The sequence below is a fragment of the Tyto alba genome, unplaced genomic scaffold (genome assembly GCF_018691265.1).
Source record: "Tyto alba isolate M040663 unplaced genomic scaffold, T.alba_DEE_v4.0 Super-Scaffold_22, whole genome shotgun sequence".
NCBI classification, from domain to species: Eukaryota; Metazoa; Chordata; class Aves; order Strigiformes; family Tytonidae; genus Tyto; species Tyto alba.
Window position 1 is genome coordinate 23306562 of NW_024881296.1, and position 24154 is coordinate 23330715.

At 38.0% G+C, this 24154-nt stretch overlaps 1 protein-coding gene across 2 annotated transcripts in view; it reads left to right on the forward strand.

The window, feature by feature from the left end:
* The window catches only part of SCAF8 (SR-related CTD associated factor 8), a 101389-nt gene that overhangs the window by 66938 nt on the left and 10297 nt on the right, over window positions 1-24154 (forward strand). The window contains exon 21 of one of the 2 annotated variants that reach the window (XM_033011586.2): window positions 10968-12085. The exons of the other annotated variant lie outside the window; for it this stretch is intronic. The gene's annotated coding sequence lies outside the window, so the exon portion shown is untranslated. Of the gene's footprint in view, window positions 1-10967; window positions 12086-24154 lie in introns of those variants that run through there. 2 annotated transcript variants of the gene reach the window in all.

Below are 24154 nucleotides of genomic sequence, written 5' to 3' on the forward strand. Positions count from 1 at the left end.
AAAATTACTTTAGATTTACACTGTTTCTGAGGTAATCAGATCTCATTCATCAGTGCAGTGAAATGCAGTTTTAAGTGTGCCTTAAGTTTTTCCCCTCTGTAAAGGCGCATATATTGCAAACTTTAGACACAAATGTGGACAAAATCAATGAAATTTTGTCTGTAGAATTCGAAATGTAATTTTGGGTTCAGTGATTTTCTTCAAGAAAATCTTTGTCATTTCAGTGGTGCAAATACATAAATACTAAATGGACACTCAACTTCAAAAATGTTTACTTGAAAGTTATACTAGTCTGTCCAGTTTGTTTTTCATGTATTTTCACATTCTTGCAGTACGTTATTTTGTCAAGCGGTGCCATCACAGAATTCTTCTTACCACAAATTAGAAATACCTTTCAGTTATGTAATTCACTTACATGACTGACTTATTTAAACCTAGGACAATCAAAAGTCTTTCTCTTGAAACTCATGGATTTCTTTTACAGTATGTCTACCGATACAGGTGATTCACTATTGAGATCCTTACTATTTGAGCTATCTGTGATTAAAAGTAAAATACTGAAAACAAACTGAAATGCTTGCTGATTAATTTGGAATTTTGTTATTTATTAGAAGCAAAATAATGGAATCTTCTCAAATTTCATGTTGATTAAAAAGTTCACCATATTAAAAATATGAACTTGATGGGCTCTAGTTCTGCAAATTGATAAAATGAGCCACCCATTATTTTTATTCGACTGTAAAACCTTGAAGTGATTAGGACAAATGTTATTTATACAAAATATTGAAATGTAGTCTTTAAGCTTTGTGTTCATGTTGTCTGCAGTTTCTGTGTATACACTTTCTACATGCTTCACACCTGCAGTCCTCATTGCATGATCAGAACCACTGTGGAAAACAGGAAGGTGCCATGAAATGGCAAGTTCTAGCAGACACCAAAAATTCTGTACGGATTGGATCTAAATATAAACCGGTGGATAGTTAATGTTGTTTTGGAGGCAATAGCTTGTTAGCCTAATTTGAAATCAGGTAAAACCTCAGTTACAAAGCATGAGTAAACCTTTAGTTTTTTTAGATTTAAGAAAAGTTAATGCACATGTTCTGATAAAATATTAATCAGAATTAATATATATCTGATTAATATAATTAAAGTCCCGACCATTTTTCTTAATGTTACTTGTACCTTAATTAAAAAAACAAAAAATCCCAAACAAAACTGAAAAAAACCTCAAGGTTCTTGGAGAAATAACTTGATACAAATGTTAATATACCTATTTGGATGTTTTAAAGTAGTAGATAATGCAGAACCCAGATGTAAAAGCATGATAAAGAACTATCTCACTTGCAAGGAATGTGCTGAACTGAGGTGTCAGTGTAAAATCCAATAATTTTTTTGTTCCTCATTTGTGTTATCTCCCAGTCCAAATAATGGCCTTCTTCAGGGTTCCACACTGCTGATTAGAGGATATTGTGGTTAATGCATATGTATTTTGTCTAATATGTAATACATCATGTGTATTACGTCACTGTAATACAGATACAGACAGCTGGTGAGAAGTTGGGAGTGATGTTTGGGGTAAAACCATCAGAGAAATCAAGAGAGGAGATTACTGAATTGTGTGAGCCGCCAATCTGAAACATTGCTGTTGAGGAATGTCTACTTAGTACAGAGATAACTACCAATTACTTTTAAGTATCTCAGTAGTTAAAAGGGTGCACTTGACAATAGTATCCTGGTTTGAAAAGTCCTAGCTACAGTATAATTTGCTTTCTGCTATCTATAGGAAATACAATTTTCTTGATGAGCGTTACTATGTTACCTTTCATGTTATTTCTAGAGACTTTAACATAATGCTCCTTCAGTCTTAGTACTAAAAGGGTATGTGATACACAGTCTCAGTTGTTTCAGCAGCCCTAAGAAAAGCAGGTGATAGATTATCTGGTTGTAGTTTCATTGATTATTCTACTGCTTTTAAGCCCAAAGCCTTCTAGGGGATAATTTTTTCGTTTGTTTCAAATCCTGTTCCCCTGTGGACATATTTATGAGCAGGCAGCCCTAATAAAGATTGTTCTGAGATTCTGAGAATATGGTGGAATAGATTGTACAAAACGTCTGGAAAAAAAATTGCAAGCGCTGTACTTGTCTAGTCCTGTGCTAGGAAATTCATGGAGTAAGAGAAAGCAAGCAAATTAAAGCTAGTTAAACGCATTGGTCTTCTTGGCTCTCCCAAAATGATCGTACTTTCTAAGTAGATCTTTTCACTGCAGCCCATAGAGCAGCCCTGTAATTACACTGTCAGTGTTCTTTGTTTAGAATCCATTATATCCTCTAGCTTTCTCTTCCCCGACTGCTTACTGCTTTTTTGAAAGGTTGTATTTTATTTAAAAAGCATTTTTTTTTTCTTCAAGTGATTTAAAGAAAAACGAATGCACTAGGTTAATAAAGTTTTCTTATTTAATTTTAGAATGTGCTGCCTAATTCTCCTCAATAAATTTCCTTCTCCAGCAAAAAGTTTTTACATTTCTGTATTAACTAGAATAGAAATAAGAATGGATGACATGTAAAAAAAAAGAAATAAAATTTTTATCCAAAATTACATATTTTTGTCATGATAGTGTGGTTCCAGCATGTTCAAGAACATAACTAAAATGGCATTTTTCACACCACCTAGGAGCTTGTGCTGTCTCTTACATGCAACTTGAAAAGTTAGAGCCCAAGTTAGAGCAACCTCAGGAGCTGTACCACGCAACACTTGCACACTGTAGTGAATGCCAAGGTCTTGCATTTTCCTTCTCCGTTCCTTACCTTGTCACCAAATATTTTATTCTCTTACTCACAGTGAAGAAATTTAACCAACAGATTGTCTGAAAATGATGAAGAATTTCACTTTTTCTAACTTTGAGAATTAATTTGTTCTAAAAGTCTCTCCTCTTGATACAGATAAGCAAGCAAACAAATCCAAGAGGAAAAAATATGTGAAAGCAATTTTCTAGCATTTTATGGGTAAGAAAATAAGACCCAAGGAAGGTCTGCGTTAGAACTGGAAGATTTTTAATTTGTGTTTTGTTTTACCATCTGATTGGCTTTTTTTTGAAAGCCATCTAGTTGAAAATTACGTTTTCTTAGAGGTCTTTCCCAATAAATTTAACTGTTCTTTTGTCTCATTAAATTTTTTCAAAACTTTGACCTACTGAGCATCTTAAAATGCATCTTTCAAATGACACATCTTGACTTAAAGTAATTGCCTAGCATTGACTTGAGCTACAGACTTCAAGATACACAATACATTAGGATTTATTATTGTCTGACTATTGATGTATGTGTATATATCCATTTTATAGAAGCTTCTGGAAAGCTTAGCCACAGTATTTACAGCCTACACCACGTGAAAGGAAACACAAAGTATAGTATGAACTCTTCCTCTTGCTGTATATGTCACACTCATAGTGTTCCTGCAGCTGATGCATCTTTGGTTTGTCTTCCACTCTTGCTGTGTCAAAGGAGTCAAAAGCTAAGACATGGGTGTGTTCCTGTATACATTTAAGTGCACATCATCTTTGAAAATCAGGTGAATATTTAAAAATTGAAATATTAAGTTAGGGTTCTGATTTTAGCTTGCTATGAAACATTTGGTTGCTTATACTAGAATTTTACACCATTTGATGGTTAGGATCTTATTTTTTAGTGTAAAATGGAAAAAAAATACTGCTGCATATATAGGAAGGGTTCGGTCTTGGTGACCTCTTTTGTTAGAGTATGAGGTTCCCAGCCTTATACTAAAGAAAATGGTGCTCTGGTGGACTGTGACAGACAGAGCCTTAATTACTCTTGCACTTGGATGAAGAAAACTACCTACCACAACTTTTTGTCTTGGGCTATAAGGTGATGCAGGGAGTGCAAAGGGGTGCAGGCAAACGGCGGTGCCTTACAGGAGGGCAGGTGGATGCCTCGAGGGGGCACTGGTCTTGAGCCCCGTAGATACAAGACTCCCATGCACCTGGGAATCAAGGTTATCTCTTCTGCCTGGACCACAATAACAGTATCGCTACAGCAGGCAGCAGAATAGTATTCTTATACTGAACTTTGTCACATGGTTAATATTTATAAATAGGGGAAGTATTTAAAGTTAACGAATTCGGTTTTTGAGTTAATCATTGCTGGCACGTCAGATTTGTGAACCAGATACCTTTCTACTTGAACCTTACTACAAGCAATATAGTTAAATCACTGTAGGTGCCTGTTTGGATTGTTCTGAAACAGAATTGTATCAGAAGATGATACAGGTGTGCAATTCCTACTCTTAGATCTCACTTTCTGGGAAAAAGCCAAGAGTTAAATTCTGAAACTTTTCAGGGTTCTGATCTTCTGAAATGCTAGCTGCAGGTGAATATCTCAAATGCGCACTATTCACTTGCATTTGCTTTCCCGTTCCTCATGTTATCTTGACCACGCTTGGTAACAGCAGCTGACACAAAAGTGCTACATCCCATCATCATCGCTGTTCCTAATGAAGATGTGCTTAGGTCTCCTCCAGTGGTCTTTTGAATCCTTCTAACACCATTGTTCTCCATTTCTAAAGTTTGAAATAGAAAATTTGGTATGTTTTCTTTTGGCACAAAATCTCCACTGGAGTGACAAAATACTTCCCCAATTTGTATTTTGACTCTCATTTCTTTTCTTTAGCAAAAGCTCTTTGCAGTGATCATTTCAAAGCTGATTATTATAGCATGGTTTCCAGTGTCTTCAGTCTGAAATCAAAGTTTTGATGGGTTTTGAAGGAGCAGTTTCCATATAGTCTTGCTGTTCCTTTATGCTTTCCTCACCTATATAAAGCAGTGGTGTCCAGCCAGCCACCGCAGACTACTTTCTCACCTTCTTAGGAGGGAAGGTCCAGTGTGTCCCCAAAAGGTATTTGTAACTTCTGTGAAGAGCAGCTCCTCAGAGTAGGTGCAGTGAGAGGAGCGTGTGAAAAGAGTGAGCCTGCCCTGCCAGGACACCTTATCTAGTTTTTGAACCCCTCTTTGCGGCAAGCACCTGGATATAGCAAGACCAGAATGGCAGCTGGATGCGTTGCTCCCCTAGTTAACTATCATCTGTACCAGGGCTCAGGGACCTTATATGAATTACCAGGCCAGCAGCTGGCTATCGTTTTTGTGAAGCGTGGCCAGTTCTGACATACTTGTTCCAAACACTTGAACTACCAAGCAAAGCTTTAAACCCTACTATTGCCCAAGAAGCACACAGATACTGGGTGTTGCTAGGTCTTGTCTGTGACATGAGGCACACACTCCCTTCCACCTGTGCCTTTTTGTGTCTCTTCTTTAAAAACAAAACAGTATTGCTCTTTTACTAATTAATTCTCTCCTGAATAAAATAGAGCTAGTTGAACACAATAGTGGTGAGAAGCGTTGCATATCCCCTGCTCACAGAAGTAATTGATATGGTGAGGATCCTATGCTCTGCACCAGTGCCATTAAATGTATTGGTTTTAGGTGGCGGTTATATCTTTCCTGGATCACAGTATTTCTATTTAAAAATACATATATTTTGGCTGCACAGACTGCAGTATACGAAATTTGAGTTTGTTTAGTTCCATTCTTTGATCCTGTATTCTTTATTCCTATATTCCTATACGTTAGTTCTATGTACAGTGTGCTCCATGAAAAAAAAAAAAATTAGTAGTTTGCTAACTTCCTTCTCTCCCAAATGATGTTTTCTGCATTTATTTCCATCTGAGTGCATCACAACATAATGGAGTGAGAGGAGGATGCAAATACGAGCAGCCAAGCATCAGCAGAATAGTACAGGAACAGGGAAATCTGTGCTAGCAGGACTGAGGAGTGAGTTGTGTGCAGGAACAGGAGAGATCTTTGAAGCTCAATCACCTTACCCATAGTTAACAACGTAATACTTTATTCTGCACTCTGAAATGATGAACACTTCTCTAATCAAATCCATAGGCAGTAGCAAGCTGTCACATGACAGTATCCTGGGATTTTTCTTTCAAGAGATCCTGGTTTTCTGAAAATTAAACAGTAAAGATGCTCTTCTCACAGAGGTGCAAAATACTGCGTATTCTAAAACATTTTATAAGCACTTACTGATTTTGTTAGTGATGCAGCAAACTTGAGGTTGATACTGCTTTCTTTAGTGTTTTAGTACTGATTAAATATGTTTTTAGAAGTGTCAGTAGTGCCCAAAGGGAGATTACTGTGGTTTTGAAGAATTGTGAAATTAAAGAATTTGTGAAGGATATTCAGTGAAATTACTGTGTGTTTTCACACAGTTATAAAGTAGAATTGGTGCCTAACTAGCTGGCTGCTGTTGAGAGCTAACACTGTTATACTTTGGCATTTTGTTTTGCTTTCAATTTTTCTAATTTCAAACATGCAAGATTTTGGGTTACATCAGCGTTACAGACCATGGAGATTCACGTGTAACCATGTGAATGATCAAGAGGAGTCTTGTAAACTAAGGAGAAATGGTCATTGCAAGCTGTGATGTTTGTAAAAGCTATGTTGAAGGAAAAAAAGCCTGATTCTAAAAACGAGAAATGCTGAGTCCTATATTTATGAGAGTAGGGTGTCTTTCTTAGTTTGATGGAAACTGTAATGAAAAACAGCTGAAATAGCTGGTTGTAAAATACCTGGCTTGCTTTTTTAAGGAAAAAAAAAAAAAAAAAGTAATCACTGTCTTCAGTTTCTTTACTAAGATTTTTAAGATTAGTCTATTTTAGTTGTTCTCCTGAAAAAGAACAGGGTACTGAAGTGTAACCAAATGTTTATTTTAAAGTCTTTTTGAAAAATGCAAGTAGACTTAAACTACAATAGAAACATAGGGCCAGTAATTTGCAACTTGTAACGAGTATCTTTGAGCAAGGGACTCTACCCAATAATTAATTTTCTTTTTGCAATTTCAAAATAAAAAGGTTTTGCTAATACTTCTTTTCATTTTGGAAAGTAATTTTGGTATTTGTTTTTACTGTTCCTTTCAGTTAAGATGGCTTTTCTTCCCCGGATTTTGCTTCTACTTTATTAAATGTATTTCCTGAGACGCGGTTGCTTGCTGCTGTGAAACCAGCAGAGGGTGCACAGAACATACTTAGTCGTAGCTGTTTCTTCACAGTCCACTGTGGTGTTGATACATGGAAACCAGATAGCTGCCCTCTTAAGCCCTATTCAGGTGAGGTACCATGTGACTTGAATACGATTCTCAAAATTATTCACTGTTGTGCTTCAGTGCACTGTTTTCCATCCAATTTGTGTGTGTACATGCTAACTGGGGGTAATTTTTCCCCTCTGTTGCATGCCAGGCTCAGGGTAATGTGCAAGTTCCTACACACCTGGCCTTTAAGCACCTGCTATAATTAACAGGGATTGCACAGTCCTCATTTTCACAGATCAAAGCCTGCTTTAAAAAATGTTGGTGACTCTTAGTTGTTTATCACCATGATATTTTGTGAGACAACTCTATGAAAGTGGATGGTTGGATATTTCTCTGCTTTTTTTGACTGACCATAACAAAAACACCCCTGCCACTAATCTGCCTTAGCACAGAGGCTCTGCTGATGGCAGCCACCCTCCCTCCCCACTCCCACAAGCTAGGGTTGCCTACTAACTCCCAGTTTCTTTCTGTCTTACCGGCCCATTACAAAACAGTTCAAGGACTTGGATAACTTTTAAATGTTTGTTTCCTTTTACAAGTCCTGGGGTCCTTTTTGTCAGAGTGCTTTTACGCTGCTTGATCCTGAAACACTTTATCAGAGAAACATGGACGGGAGAGTTCAGTTAAGAAACGGAGCTGAGGGAATCTGCTTTTCATTATCTTTAGAATACAATTTTTTTTTTTTTTGCATGTACAAGTGCTCTATTTAACTACTGTTTAGTAAGTTTTATTCTGTTGACTAGTCTTTTTTTTTTTACCATAGAATGTATCATGTCTGGGAGGGGAGCAGCCAAGTATGCCCCTGGAAATAACTGCATAAAAAGCTTTTACCTGAAACCATCTGCTCTAGTGCTGGGGGTTAGGCTTTGAGGTGCTTTGTAGATTTGTCACAGCTTTTAGTAAGATTATTTTGGTGCTATCACGTTTTGTGTGTTATTCCCCTATGTTTACATAGACCCTCAGTGGGATCAGTTTTCTTTTTAGACTAATGTTTATGGGTTGCATGCATTTAGATTAATATATCTGATCCTTCTCCGAACATGATTATGGGTGTGTTCTAACCCAGTAAAATATTGATCACACTTGTTTCCAGATTAGGAATGTTGTAAATATATTAATATTTTTTAAATATTTCTGGATAATGTGACTCTGGTGAGTGATACATTTCAGCAGATTGGTATTTTCATTGGTTTTAGGCTGCTCATGTTGTTTTATTGCCAGCTGTGTAGGAAGCCAGTGTGCTGACAGGTAATCAAGTACTGCTCCGGAGGAGATCGGCAGCTCTCAGTAACAGCCCCCCTTCAAATCCTGTCTCTCCGACAGGGATTCCCCTTCCCCTGGCAGCCTTCTCCTGCCTCCAGGCAGGGCTGCGGGTGTCTCGCCATTCCTCAGGAGTTGTTGCAGCGCTTGTCTGTGCAGTCCCATTTATGTCTCGGTTTTGATGTCCATCCACATACCCTCCCAACTGCCACAGTTTAGAAATGGGAAAGTAGCTCTAATCTTTGTTTTTTCATCAATAAACCAGTCTCTAACGTCAGTCCTGTGAGAAGTACTATGAATGCTTTAAAAATACTTTTTCGTAGTGTTTGGTCATTTATATGATGAAGTCTAATGAGTAAGACAGTCCTTTGGCTTTAAACACAAATTTGCTCAAAACAGGTAGTATTTATTTTACTACACTCATCTGAAAGATTTCTTAATGAAATCATTGCTTTTATATACTTTATTTTAACAATGTATTGCAATAGTGAATGTATCATACAACATTGAAAATTATTTTTATGTATTAGTATTTAATAATAACATTCAGTACTTTGAGTATATTGAGCACGTTTTACATATAGTTTCAGTAGCTTAATGTAAAATACATCACAGGTACTGTTTTTTTAAGACATAAAAGGGGTCTTCCTAAGTTTGATGTGTAGGACCATACAACTGTGGCATCTAAGCGGCATAAATTAATTTCTGTAAGAATTATCTTAAAGAAAGGAGGGAAAAAATCTGTAGTTTAGTTTCACAATGTAAACATTAATATACATTTATCATCAGTATGATACATAGCATCAATTAGAAGGATTTTTTTCATCCCACAGTGAAGCACTTCTGTGTTTAATTTTACCCTTATGTCTGGCTATCTCAGCTTCTAAAGCTTGGTTCTTGGAATAAGTGCCTAATTCTGTGAATTAGCCTGCCATAAATCAATTAAATACTCTCGCTAGCTCAATTTCCTGTTACCATGTTTCTGCCTTGTAAATTCTCCTATTTGTAACTTTTTTCAAGAACATCTTGTTTTTCCAGCATCTTGTTGGAATCAAGATCATTGTATCAAACACAACTTGATTTTTGCCTATTTCTAGCAGGCCAAGCTCATTTCTAGCCGAGTTACACTGTTATTAAATGTCTTTCTTTGGATCTCAGGCTTTAAAAAAAATTTCTTTGTATTATTGCTTGTAAGAAAAATCTTTCATCATTCCAATTGAGCCTTATTTTTGTAGCTCTTAGGTGAAAACAGAAACTCCAATTTCCCTAGAAACCTTTTGTTGTGGATTTAAAGACATAGTCCTATGCTTTTCCTCTCACCCCCTTGCTGATTGTCATTGTAGAGGTCGAAAAATGTGAAACCAGCCCTAGAGAACATTGATTTAGATAACTGATGTAGACTCAAGTTCTGAAGCTTCTTTAGCCTCAAAATGTTTTAAAGGTAATTGGTCATTTTAATGTCCAACAGTGAATTTCAGCCTATTTATGGTGGGGTTTGCTTTCCTTAGGTGCTTCTTTCCTCACTCTACACCCTAGTCCATTGGTGTCTGGGATGCCCAGGCTGGAAACCAATGACTTAGATAGCTCATTATGTATGTAATGCCGCCAGTTCTTTCTTTTCCAGATAAACACTTTTTCTGCCTCAAAGAATGCTCAGATGCCAGTAGGGCAGCTAAGGCCTGTGATGTCTCTGACTGTGGGGGGCTGTTCTTCCAGAACAATGTGGGTTCTGCAGGGAATGCAACATCTAGTTGCGAGTACAGTGGGTTTGAAGTGCAGTGTTATTTGTACCGACTTGTCATTAGTCTCGTTTTTACCAGCTTGCAGTGGTTGGGAGGAGGGGAGATGAAAGGAGGTTTGCATTTAAAGTAGCGAGTGATTTGAGGTCTGCTTTGCTTTACTAAAATCTATATCTCATTTGTAATAAAATTAGTACAGTTTGGGTCAGTTGAGATTTGCCTTCGTGAGAATGTTGTACCTACATAGGTGTCCATAGTTCAGTGCTACCTTTAATACATTGGAATGCTAGTTGGATTTTGTATTTCAGTTTTTTCACAGTGCTTTGTATTCAGTGCATCAAGAGCAACCCACGGGTTTACTTTCACAGTATTGAAATGTGAAAGGAAATGCTGGAAAACTAGAGATTTTCGTGTGATAACCTTCATTGTGAGTGACTGATTTATTATTCATCTCTTTATTAAGATCTTTTGCTGTTCTTCTCTGAAGTTCTAATTCTTTGTTTTTTTCCCCCGTATTACAGTGAATACCTTCTCACTCTGTTCAAGAATAATATGATTGTAGTATTCTGTGCAGCTGCAGAGTATGTGTTAGACTATGTTCTTTATTGTGAATTAAAGGAAGGAAGTAAAGGAGAATCTGGTTTTACACCTCTTTGCGCTTTTAGAGTTTAAATGCACTTTTAGTTCTTACATGGGCATGAAGTCTTGTCAAATACAGATTCAATTAAGTGTTTTTTAAAACTGTTGCTTAAAAAAAAAAAAAAAAAAGGCTAATTGTTTTTTTTTAATTGGGTCTGTTAACAGAAATCCTCATTTGTCCCAAAGAGTTGGAAAGAGGCATTTTTGCAGTTTTACTTGTATCAGCAAAGAAAGAAACTTCTGTAAGTCCTTTTCCTCATGTTAGAATTGGTTGTGTGTAGCAGGTGCAAAGAGTGCGTTCCACACAGCAATACCCAGATTTGATCCAGTAGAGATTAGGCTGTTTAGTTGCTGCTTGAATTACCTTTATCAGGGTAGCACAGTAGGTCCAACACGCACATCTGGACAGGTCTCCCTGTGCATGGAGCCAAGGGTAGCACCTGTGTCATTCATAACCTCATACTGTTGCTTGTCCATCTTAGATTCTTCTACACTTTTACCATCTGGCCACCATGTTACTGAGGGCATGTCGGTGCAGTAAAATTTCACGTGGTCCCTTCCTCCTGTCAAGAGCTCTGCTTCTGCATTCCTCTTGTAGCAGTGAGAAGGGAAAGTCTCCCAGTTTCTAGAATTTCTAGATCAGGCTATGCCGCTCCTGCTGAGACAGAGAAGAAGCAGCATTTGAATGTTTAGTCAATAGTGACTGGAGAGGTGGAGAGTGGGATGGCTTCAAAGAGAGCTTGGGTGGAGAAGCACAGCAGCATCATGCACGACGGGAGAGCATAAAGGCCACTCTCCACAGCAGGGTCGGGAGAGTGAGGAGGTGGATGGGCTTTTGTACAGTCACTTGGTTCACATGGCAGATGAAGACATACTTCTGGATGTACCAAAGAAAACTGTGTTGCCTGTGTAGAGCAGAAGACAAACTTCATGGCATAGGTGACTATAAAACAAATGGAAATTTGATTAGCTCTTCAAATATTGTTTACAAATAATGACTCTACATAGATTTAAAGGGAGGCAATTGAAGATAACTAAAAATTAGCACCTTGCAAATAAGATACATAGTATGTATAATTCCCTTAGATACAAGAAGTCAGTATCTGAGTATTAAACTATATCATTGCTAAACAAATTTACATTAATATACTATATCCTTTCATCAAAAAGTATAATGGTTCTATTTAATTCCAAATCAGTATGTTTCAGTGGTTATTTTAGTAAAAGTAAACCTAGCTACAGAAAAAAAGAAACAAACAAACAAAAAACAAACAAAAAAAATAAAAACACCCAAAAAATACAAATGGAAAACAAGTTTACATAAATTTTCAAAATACCCTTCTTTTTTGCTGATTTAAATAACTTTAAAACAACAGTGAAAATAATTTCAACTTAAACAGTCTTTCTGAAGGTAATTTTAGTTTTGTGTATTTTACACCGCCACTGTAAATGCTAGACCTAAGGTTCCCCAGCCCCCATGTGTCCATGCAGTGGATGTGGCTGCTCTGCAGCCCTGTCACCCGTGTTTGATATGTGGGCTGTCCTAGGAAACCACAAGTTACCACAGCAGTGGGGTGGGAAGGACTGGGGAAGTCATCTGTCCACCTCTTTGCTGGCCAAGTAAATGCGGGTGCAGAAAGTTCTCATTCCTGTCAGCGCAAAGTACAAGTTTTCCCTGCAGTTTTCCAGGGGAGGGTGTGCTGCTCAGTGAATAGTATCAAAGGTCAGCTTTCTTAAAGATTCTTCAAGAAAATACTTCTTTTTCACATGCTCATGTCATTAGGTTATGAACCACTCACCCTACTATTGCTCATCCACCAGTGGGCATGCCTGTAACAAAGCCGTAGCAAGGTGATGTTTCCCAAAGGAGTTTCTTTGAAACACAAAATTTCAGACTCATCCTGCTGAGAAACAGCTCTCCTGGCAACTTGACAAACCCTGAAAAAAACTGCTGCTTCTCATTTTATTTTACAGCCCTCCCATCTTTCCCTTCAGATTCTTATAAAAATCTGAGAGACCCAAGAGAAATCACAGTACCATTTGGAAGGATTCAACAAAATTACTTATTGTTGTATCCAATTCTCGGTCTCCAACATGGCAGACTTTTTACTGTGTAGAAAAGGGCTGAGATTTTGAGAGCAGAATCTCTGTACATTTTCTATAAAATGTTCATATTTTACACTGTTATTATGCAAAGTTAAGCTTGCATGTGAAAGTATGAAAGGCACTGACACAGAAAAGGGTCTACGTTACTAGGGTTTTCATGATTATCAGGGCATCATGGTTCCCCATCGCTGCTCCAGGCATGTTCTATATCCCTAACAAAAATTTGTTATTCTAAAGTATATCTTAAATATTCAACACTGAGACTAGAGATGCCAACTTACATCAACTCAGAGATCACTGTGGAGAGCAAGGCCTAGTTATGATAAAAATTATTCCCGGACTGGCGGGATGCCTACCTCACCTGTTTCCCAAATTCCTGCTTGATGTCAAATGAAGGACTCGGTAATTTCCCGTGATGCACAGGGCCATCAGCTCTCGCGTTGGGAGCAGCCAGCTCAGCCAGCCCCCCAAGGGGATGAGGGAGGCACTCCTCAAACCAGACAGGGGGCTGACCCCAATCTGTCGGCTCTGCCTCAATATCAGTAACTGTCCATACTCATGTCAAGAGAGCAGAAAGTCATTTTAATAATAGGAAAAAAATACGCTGCCCAAGTATATAAAGAGGTAGATAGGAAAATAACCTTGTGGTAGAATTTGGTCAAAATGAAGTATGTACCGTTAGATTAGATTCTCCTCTAGTAAAGATGGTTTGAAAATTATTTGACCATTCCCTGTCAAGGGGTAGGTCGATGAATTTAAGAAAACTTATGACCAGTTCCTTCCAGTTCAAATTATGCTACTATTACAGAGCAGATAGCATGTTCTTTCCTTTTATGTATAAGCTGATGGTGGATGAGATGGATGTTGTTTTGGTAGCTGATTGCACAGTTGCTTTGTGCATCTAAGGTTTCAGTAGCAACAATCTGAAAGCAATAATTAAACATTACTTAAATATGATATGTAATCTAAAGCTCTCGTGCCTTCTTTTGTACACTTTTATTTCATCCTTGACAGTTTTCGGGATCAAACCACATTTTAAGAGGTTGAAGGGCAATGCTGACAAAAAGAGATAGCGTAAAAATAATCCATTGGAATATGTTCATTGGAGACATGATTAGCTGTGAGTGCTCATTTAGGCATTCAGCAGTGCTTTAACTGTTATAATAATAAATACCTCTGATTTCTTACTAATACTTTGAAAAGTGGATTGAACTGCTTCCCCCATTGATTGTGCTGTTTGTTTTAACCACTCCTTTTTACGGTTAACACGAAATTTAAGAATCTAGATACTAATTCAGCAAAACACATAAAATGTGAGTACTCTGATTAGAATAACTGAAATTTCTTATGTGCTTAAATTTAAGCACGTGTGTGCGTAGTTGCAGTAGTGCCTACATGAAAAGGGATAAATAAGGCAAATACGGAGAAACAGAAAATAATGTAAACAACACTTGTAAATAATAGAAAATTAGTTTAAATACAATACTTATGTAAACTTGATAATTTGCTTACTTGGTGTAAGCATGATTGATAAAGTATTGACAAGTTTTAAAGTCTAATATGTTAAAACATACCACTAGTTTATCCTCTTGTTCAGTTCATGTTTCTGTTTCTCAGATTTCTGTTTTCATTACATTGTGGGTCAAGGTAGATGAGCTTGTGAGATTTTTTTTGGTGTGTTTTGTTTTCTAATGAAACCATTTTTTCTATGATAGAATGTGTAATGCTATCCAGATTTTTTAAAAACCTGATATTTCATGAAACTGGGTTGATTTCCCTAAGTTTCATATTAAAAGTTAGGAAAAAGCTATGCAGAAATTACCTTCCCACCAATGAGCCCTTACTTGATGGATTTACCTTTGGCAAATTTCAAAGTATTTCACATAAAGGATTTTAATCTTCTGAAATACTTTGTGCATTATCTTTCACCAGTCGTTCCGTGAGATTCTTCTTCATCCCATCTGCTTCCAGTGGCACTTCATATTTTTGGTAGAAGCAGAAGGCAGATTTTTCCTTAGCACTGTGAGATATGATACCTTCCTTGGCTTGTAATTAGGTTTTATTAAAGCAAGTATATTTTCCAAGCTTCAAGATTTTTAACAGACAGATTTTAGTGATTTTTTTTTTTTAATGTGTGTTAAACCATATTTTAATACCTACAGATGAATGTCTATAAGCCTGCATATTGTCTGAGTAAATATCTTGTCAACAAGATACTTGAAGTTTTAATTACAGTCTTCCTGGTGTCTGACTGCTTTCAGTCCAGTATGATACTTAGCTTGGCTCTTTTAAACAGACTAAAATTTACAGCACTTTCAAGTCCCTGTTGGACAGTCAGGATATTGATGTAAATAGCTATGCATCCTTAATTTGCCTCATCTGCTTTTATTTTATATGAACTTTGAAACTGTATTATTGAATTACTGCACTGTTTAAACAAAAGCAGACTCAAAGAAAGACATGATTTTTATGGAAGTTAGGTTTCATAACAGAAGTGCCAGGAACAGACTTGGGCCCTGGTGCCACTACTGGTAGTGGGAAGTTTTGTGATGCCTTCTCATTTAACATCCTGTATGCTTTCAGGGAGATTTTGACTGAACTGTTTATTTCATGTAATTTCAGAAGTTACGGGCAACTTTTCTGTCCTTGGAAGCTCGTGCTTCTTTTCTGTATCCTTAGTCTCTAGTTAGCATTGTTTCTTCAGTATTTATGCCACCATAAATGTCTGTAATAATTGTTCAACTTGCAGCAGTCCAAAAATGACAAGAAAAAAGAATATTTACTACATTCATTGCATTTAGTTGGTGCCAATATTCAGTGGAATGACTGAAGTAGATGCCCAGTAGAGCAATCTTACAAAATGAAGAAAACGAGGCATTTTCTGGAAATTAATGATGTACCACTTAGCTACATCATTTTATAGAGAACTCACCTTTAGAATTATTCTTCATGAGTCATCTTTGCCCATGCAAATGCAGTCTGCAGAGGCTCTTGAGTGACAGAGGAATCAAAGGAGGAAATAATTCTTATGAGTGTTGCTTTGTTGGTCATTTCTAGAGTTACGGGTGCACCCCCCAGAATTAGTTAAGGCTGAAAACAACTGTTAAATTTAAATTAATTTTAAAGAGCATTAGACAATCGAATGTTAATGTTACCATAGTACACTTCCTTTGAAAAGGAATAGAGAGTAATCAGGATGTTGCGTTACAAACATTTCTTAATCAGTATTGTACTATTTCTTTTATATTTTTTTTTCCCTGCAGGGACCATTAAAACATTCAAATTTGAATTTATGTAAACTGTACAGTCTCCTTAGTTGTCTACATTTGTAAGTAAAAACTAATGTAATTACAGTAATTTTGACATCATACCAGGAAAATCACTTATATCTTCATTAAATAATGGTTGAAGTATGAACTCTTTATTCTAACCTGAGGAAGTTTTCAGAAAGCTGTTAGGCTTCACAGAAAAGTAGGAAGAGCAACTGAGTAATTGACAGGATCCGTTTAATCCCATTTCTCCATGGATTTTCCCAGGGCAAGAACTATAGTCTGTGTTGTCATGTGAGGAGAAGGTTTCAGCATATGCAGTATGTTACCCAGTCTTTGCAAGTGATCACGCGTAAGAGCATACTTTAGGCTGTGTGTTTATATTGCTCTCCATTTTATTTGATTTTATTTTTAATGGAGAGTAGTTTGTTTTTATAGATAATTTTGATTAAGGTTAAAACACTGACGAGAAGTAGAAATGTTTCGTTCTGTACTCTGGGCACACTGTGGTTGGGAAAATGGATTTGCTTCACTGGGAAGGCTTCAAACTGAGGCAGGGTGCTTCACACCAGATACATTGTAGTCAGGCACAGGGTGCGTGACTGTAGTACAGGGAAAAAAACTCATAGATGAGCTCCCCAACAGTGCCTTCTGGCCCTGCCACCTCTTCCTCTGCGAACTGATGACCCCCGCTTGCCTGCTTACACGTGGTTTTGTTTTGGAAAACCGCCATTAACTTCAGATGAATTCTACGGTTCTTAACAAAAAAAAAAAAAAAAAATAATAATATTAGTAGCGAGAAACTTGTGAATCCACCAGTGTATAGGGAGAAGGCACTCCGAGGGTCTGCACGCTCAGGCTCACCCTTCTCTGAGGGAATAGGACCTTTCATGCCCTTTTTCCCTGATCTTTACTCCTCAGACTCTTCTAAAGGCAGCAAATCCTGAGCGCCTCACCCCCGATGAAGGCTGGCCTCCTCCTTCTCTGTCCTACTGGGATTTCTGATCCTATTTTCCCAACCAGCCGTGACAAACAGCCCTGCTGGCGGCTGGGGCGGCCGGCCCCTGCAGCGCGCTGGCCTTGCACGGCAGAGCAGCTCGCCCGCCCCGGCGGAGATTCGGCACCGGTGGCCACCGGCCGTGCCCCCGTAGCAGGAATCTCCACGGCACAAGCTCTTGGCACGTCGCCCCTTTTCCTCTGCGTGCATTTTGGCTTCTCTAGGCTACTGCCTTCGTGACCAGCCTGGTCCCTGCCAGTCAGCCCTGCCTGTTTCTTTTAAAGCCCATTCAGCTCATTTTTCCAATGGCTGCACAGCAATGTATACCTAATTACTCTGCATCGGTCCCTACAAACCAGTGAAAAGGGCTGTTGGCAGCAAAGGTGGAGTAAAGGTACAACTGCGTGTGAGCAGGTTAAGTAAAAGAGTGTGCCGTGGAGACTGAGCGGGTGCTCTCTGCTACTTCCAGCCAATTGAATTAATTAGCTAAATGGATTTGGGAGATCCATCCCTTGTCCTGCAGGCTCCATCCTTCCCGGCAAGCATCTCGAGACAAACGACAGTCATGCGCATCCCGGTATTTAGTCCTTTCAATGGAAAGCTCTGATCTGTGCCTTGTTTCTGTGGCCGAGCATGAGGCGTAAGGCTGGACGGGATCTCACATGGGATCACCTGCTTCTGGGGAGGATCAGGCATGCCTCTCCTCATCTTGACAGGTGTTTCTCTCAACTGCTCCCATCGCCTCCCGTGACAGCATTACGTGTAATACTTGTAGGTAACCTGCTGCTGGGCTGATCGTCCTTGTGTTAGGAAGCTTTTCTCCGCAACTGTGTAAGTCTTGTCTGTTGCATGATGGACATGGAGAACAATTAGTAACTGTCCTCTTCTCATAACAAACTTTTGCATATTTTAAATATGTTATCATGTCTTCTCATAGTCTTTGCTTTTTCTAGACTAAACACTGTAATTCTTTCAATCTTCCCTTGTTCTACATCTGTTATCATTTTTTGTGGCTTTTACCTGGACTCCCTCCAACTGTCTCCTTCCTCTGACAGCCCAGTAGGCAGAGCTGGACACAGTAATGCAGTCAGGGCCTTGCCACTGCTGGTAGGGAAAAAATAATGATTTGATTTGCTTAGAGTATAACTATGGATATATATCAGGCTGCCTTTTTTTGCAACTGGATATCGTCCTGATTTATAATTTGCTTATAGACAACTGTAACTCCCCTGCAGATCCTTTCTGCAGTACAATTGCCTAGCATGCCTCCTTTCTGTACTTGTGCACTTGAATTATCCTCCTATGGTAATTTGCACTTCTCTTTGTGGATCTAATGCATTAATTTTAGAACGTTTTTCCAAATTACTGCAATCATGTTGAATTATAATCCAATCTTGTAAAGTGCTTGCAACCTCACCCGGTTTTATATCACATCAGATTTTACAAGTACCTTTTATCACCAAAGTACTAGATCCTTAAATACACAAGGCATCGGAATTAAAACTAGCTTGTTTTGAGAAAACTGATGAAAGGTCTTTGTTTGGTTGTGCCCACCTCTCTGGTGAGCAAGCAGCAGTTATGTTGTAGGATGTAGTCAAACTTTTCTCTGCTCGTCACTGTGCCGGCATACAACAACCCTAGGTAACCAACATTTCAGCCACCAAAGGCAGCACTTGGATGTTAACTTACCTATGGGGAGCTCCAGGTGACAGCAGCAGCGTTCTCTCAGGCAGAGCTTATTTTGAACTAGCAAGGTTGCTGTATGCTGCATTTCTTTTTCTAATGCATTTGCAGGTTTTTTTTCTTGTCTTTTGTATTCTTTCTCCTCCCTGTGTCTGCATGGTGAATTCTTTCTAGTTCTCCCAACATGCTAAGCCCTGTGTACTTACCGATACCTTTTCAATTACTCCTTTGGGGCTTTAAGGTAATTTAATATCTCCTGGTATATCATACTGCTCGCTGACTCTGCACTGAGTTAATTTGCTGCTGTGCCTTCAGTGCTGCCCTTCTGCAAACTTGTCCTCATCTGGACTCTTCCCCTCTTGGATCACCTTTTCCTGGGGGTGTCCTGAATTAGTCCCTGGAACTGGCTGTGGCTGCAATCCCTGTTCTCCCCTAGCATTTCTCTGCTCTACCTTTCCTAGGAATCACGAAATCTCTTGGTTTGCAATCACTTTCATCCGATTTTCTTTTCATCACTAAACTCTTAACACTTCTACAAAACTAAAGTTAAAGCTAGAACACCACTCCCTGTGCAATGTCTTTTATTATTGCTTTATGGTCTGCCAGATTACTTCTTCAGCAAATATCTGAGTATCTTTTTCTCCAGGAGAAATAAAAGAAGTGTTTAATACCAAGGTTTGTCTGTATTCTAATTTTGAAAGCCTTTCGAGTTTTTGTGTGCTTTCATGGATGAGGCTCTTCTATCCAGGAAGCCAACAAAAGAGTGTTTCGGAGGTTGTCTTCTCTCCTTGAAGTAGCCAGGGGAATATTTTTATGAACCAGTAGTCCAATCCTTTCTGCAAAGCAGTTGGAACAAAAAAATAGAGCCTGCTCTGACCTCGGAAGCCTAACATTGTTTTAAAACATATTCTGCAGCTTTTTAAAATAGATCTAGAAGAAACTTCCTGAAGAAACTACAAGGGGTTCTGTGCCTCTTCAGTATAATGGCAGCCACAAAGAGATGAGGTATAACCAGCTACAACCTTACCCCTGCAACAGGTAGTTAACATGCAGCGTAATAAATACAGTCTTCCCTGAGCAGCAAACAAAGCAGAGCTAAGTCTGACAGGAACTTCAACAACCTATGTGAGTGTAAAAGAGAGGTGAAGAAGACAAATCCTATATTGGTTGAACACCCAGTGAGAACACTTGTCTCAAAGTGAAAACTTTATGGTTGATCTGTCTCTTAAGGACCAAACTGCAACCTGACATCTGCAGCATTTTTTTTCTTTAGGAAAGGATGTATGCAGTTCAGCTGTTTGAGCATGTTTCTTGTTTTCTTTGTTTAAAAAAATGTTCTGTAATAGTTATTTCAGACCTTTGTAAATGGATGACAAATAGCCACATTTTAGTTAAACCAGAACTTTCTTTATAGCCATTTCTTACCCTGCTATCAGTGCTATTTCAGTAGCTCTGTGGGTAACAGCAGTATTTTTCTTACTGTGGAGGCTCCAAATATTAGAATTATTTTAGGGCAGTGGTTTTGGATTCAGTTTGTATTTGTACTGATAGGTTATATATCATGGGTATTATATAATGCCTGTAATTTAAGAGTCCACAAAGAAAACAAAACATTTATTATATTCTGAGGCATTGCCAGGGAGTGGATAACTATGATTAACTGAATAGACCATTAGCTACCACTATTACTCTGCTCAAATGCAGCTGAAATAGCATTTCGTTAGTGGTAAAAATATTTGGCAGCACTGCACTCATAAAAAAAACCTTTACAAATGACAGTTTTGGAAAATCCTCTACATTCTTAGGAATCTCCAAAGAAGTTGTATTTAAAGGCACCAGACTCGATTTTCCTAGCCTGAAGCTGTTCAAGATAATAAGTATATATTTTAGGTGAATATTACATTTCACCAATCTTATGCCCACATATGTAGAAATTCAGTAATTAAAGTAGCCACGGGAGTAAAGTTTTCTTTGGATTGATTAAACCTTCTCACTCAATTATCTACATTATATTATATTTATTTACTTCTGGTCAGATGCATTTGTTCTCCACAGTACTTATGTTTTTCCAAACATTTATATCACTGCAGAAACATGTTGTATAATTAGAGAAAAAATATATACTGGTTCATTTTATAATAGCAAAATTACTAGTGAAATACTTATACCAAGATTTTTCTATTAGTGATATGAGCCAAAAAGCACAACCTAACTGTTAATAAGCTATAATTTTTGTACTACTCTTTTTTTTTTTAAGTGCTGTTTTGGTATTGAGATAGATTGTTCTTTTTAGTACATCTTAAACACCTATTGCAATGCCTTGGTTTATTTACTAAAAGTTTTCCTTACAGTAAAGGAATTTTCCTTTGTGCTGAATTTTTGTTCAAAAGAAGAAACAGAAAATGTCTTCAAGATAAAATTAAGAGGCTTCGGATTATTTTTAAATTTCATATTCTTGACAGCTTAATCTGTTTAGAAACCAACTATCTTCTGAAGTTTCTTTGTTTTCTTCTGCCTCAAACAACTTGTTAATATATTTTCATGCTTTGCATAATGTCAGATCTCTTCAGAAATGATGCTAGTAGTTACAGTCAGAAAAGATTATAGTAATTAGCAGGAATACTTCTGGTTTAAATCCTTTGGTGAACAGGAATGGTATGAATTTGGCTATGCTGCTCTCTGGAGATCCTTGGCAACCAGAGCAGGCTGCATTCCTCCGCTGACTGGAGCTGATGGATATCTTTCTGTAGATTGGGTGGTCTGTGATGGAGCTGAGGAACAAAGACTCTAGACCTAGTGATTCTCTTTTTTTGAAAAAAGTATTGTCTCTGCACAATGTTGAATTTTACTCTTAATTTTTCCATTTCTTGAAAAAATAGTGTCTACTGACAATACTATGTTTGAAAAAGGTAAAGATTTTTAAGGACCTAATATTGAATACCCAACAACCTTTGGAACTTCACAAGTTTGTAGAAGTGGGGTATGTGCAAAAAGGATCATTTTAAAAGCAGTGGTATCAAGCAAATGCAACTACCATTGTTTAATAACAGATCAAAGACTTTGTCAGTTAATGGAGAAGAATATTAATGATAGAGGTGTTTCTGTGTTGACATGAAGAGTGCCTGGGTCTGTTTTTCAGAAGAGGAAGGTGGGCTCAGTAGCTAGTTAAAATAATAAATTCTCTTGTCTTCTCCATTAAGATTTATTTTGGTTCTTGCAGTAGTGTGAAGAATACTGCTTACTTAAGTATTTTGCTAATTATAATAATTATTTATACAGAACTATTTGAGGTTTTTTTAATTAAGAAGTATATTAAAGATATTTTTTTAAGAACTAGATTTAGGCATTCTAAATGCAATATGAGTGAAAGTAGAAATAAAATCTATTCGACAGTTTATCCTCTTAAACTGTTAAACCTCCAGTATGGATTTAATAGTAAGTCACTGAGAGACCATAGCTGTTGTAACAGCAGCCAATAGTCCTCAGTAGGTACAAGAGCATTGCCTATTGCCTGAATTTCTTTCATCACATGATTATCATCTGAGGCAATTTTTGTATGTTATGGTATTTGATTGGAATAGCTGAAATGGATACATAGTAACACTGATACAGATTCAGTCAGTGTTTTCAGAATTTGCAGAGACAGCTGACTAGAAAATTAAGCTAATGTTCTGAAAGAAAGTGACCTACAGGAATTGTGTCTTCTGCTTATTTAATGCTGGACGAATCTGCCATCAATACAGAAACATTTATAGAATAGCAAGACTATGGGAGTAAGAATCATTCTGTTTACATGATTTATAAATTTTAATTAAAGATGCCAAAATCTTTTCAGTGCCAGGCCCAATAAAACAGAATCAGCACTAGAATTATTGGCTCTCTGATCAATAGCAGCTAAGGTCACAGAGAAGCCACAAGTAATGACAGATCATAACTTGCAGCTAAAATAAAGTTATTTAAGGCATTAATTAAAGCTAAATGTAGACTGATATTTTCAAGCAATTTTCAGGATCTTTAAGAAAAGTTCTAGGTTGCAAAGTTCACCTTTCATGGCCATTCATGCATTCCTAATGCACCAGGGAGGCGATTCCTGCACTTCGGCTATTGGAAATTATATTTCCACTGCAGAGCGGGAACCGCAAAGATCATGTGAGAAAGAAGCTGATGGTCTCCACTGCATGGCTAAATCCAGGCAGAACACACAATTCTTAGACAGCAGAGGGGCACTTACACACAGCAAACATATTAGTTCTTCAGATTGGTAAAACCCTAGCAGGCAACTGCAGATGGGTACCTTTCATTCAAAGGAGATGCTGATAGACTAGGATGAAATTCAGTAGTACAAATATAAAGTCAGGCATTTAAAGAAATAAACACAGTTTCTGCAATTACTTTTGGAGACTGTAAAATGAGGGAAAAACAAAGTACGCTTATTAATTGTGAAATGCCTCTGAGCCATTGGTGTAATACAGCTGTGAAAAAAAAAAATGGTAAAATGCTATCTTAGGACATAACAAGCAAGGTATGTGCAGTAGAGATAGTGAAGTTATTAGTGCCTTTATCATAGAACCATAGAATAGTTTAGATTGGAAAAAGACCTTTAAGATCATCGAGTCCAAGTGTTAAACATAACACTGACACATCCACCACTAAACCATGTCCCTAAGTGCCACATCTACACCACCAGAGATGGTGACTCAACCACTTCCCTGGGCGGCCTGTTCCAATTCCTGAAAACCGTTTGAGTGAAGAAATTTTTCCAAATAGCCAATCTAAACCTCGTCTGGTTCAACTTGAGGCTTCTTCTTTTTGACCTATCACTTATTACTTGGGAGGAGAGACTGACACCTCACTACAACCTCCTTTCAGGTAGTTGTAGAGAGCGGTAAGGTCTCCCCTCAGCCTCCTCTTCTTCAGGCTAAACAACCCCAGTTCCCTCAGCTGCTCCTCATAAGACTTGTGCTCTAGACCTTTCACCAACTTCATTGCTCTTCTTTGGTCATGCTCCAGCACTTCAATGTCTTTCTTGTAGTGAGGGTCCCAAAACTGAACACAGTATTCGAGGTGCGGCCTCACCAGGGCCAAGTGCAGGGGGACAATCACTTCCCTAGTCCTGCTGGCCACACTATTTCTGATTCAAGCCAGGATGCTGTTGGCCTTCTTGGTCACCTGGGCACACTGCTGGCTCATATTCAGTTGGCTGTTGACCTACACCCCCAGGTCCTTTTCCACCAGGCAGCTTTCCAGCCACTCTTCCCCAAGCCTGTAGCATTGCATGGGATTGTTGTGACCCAAGT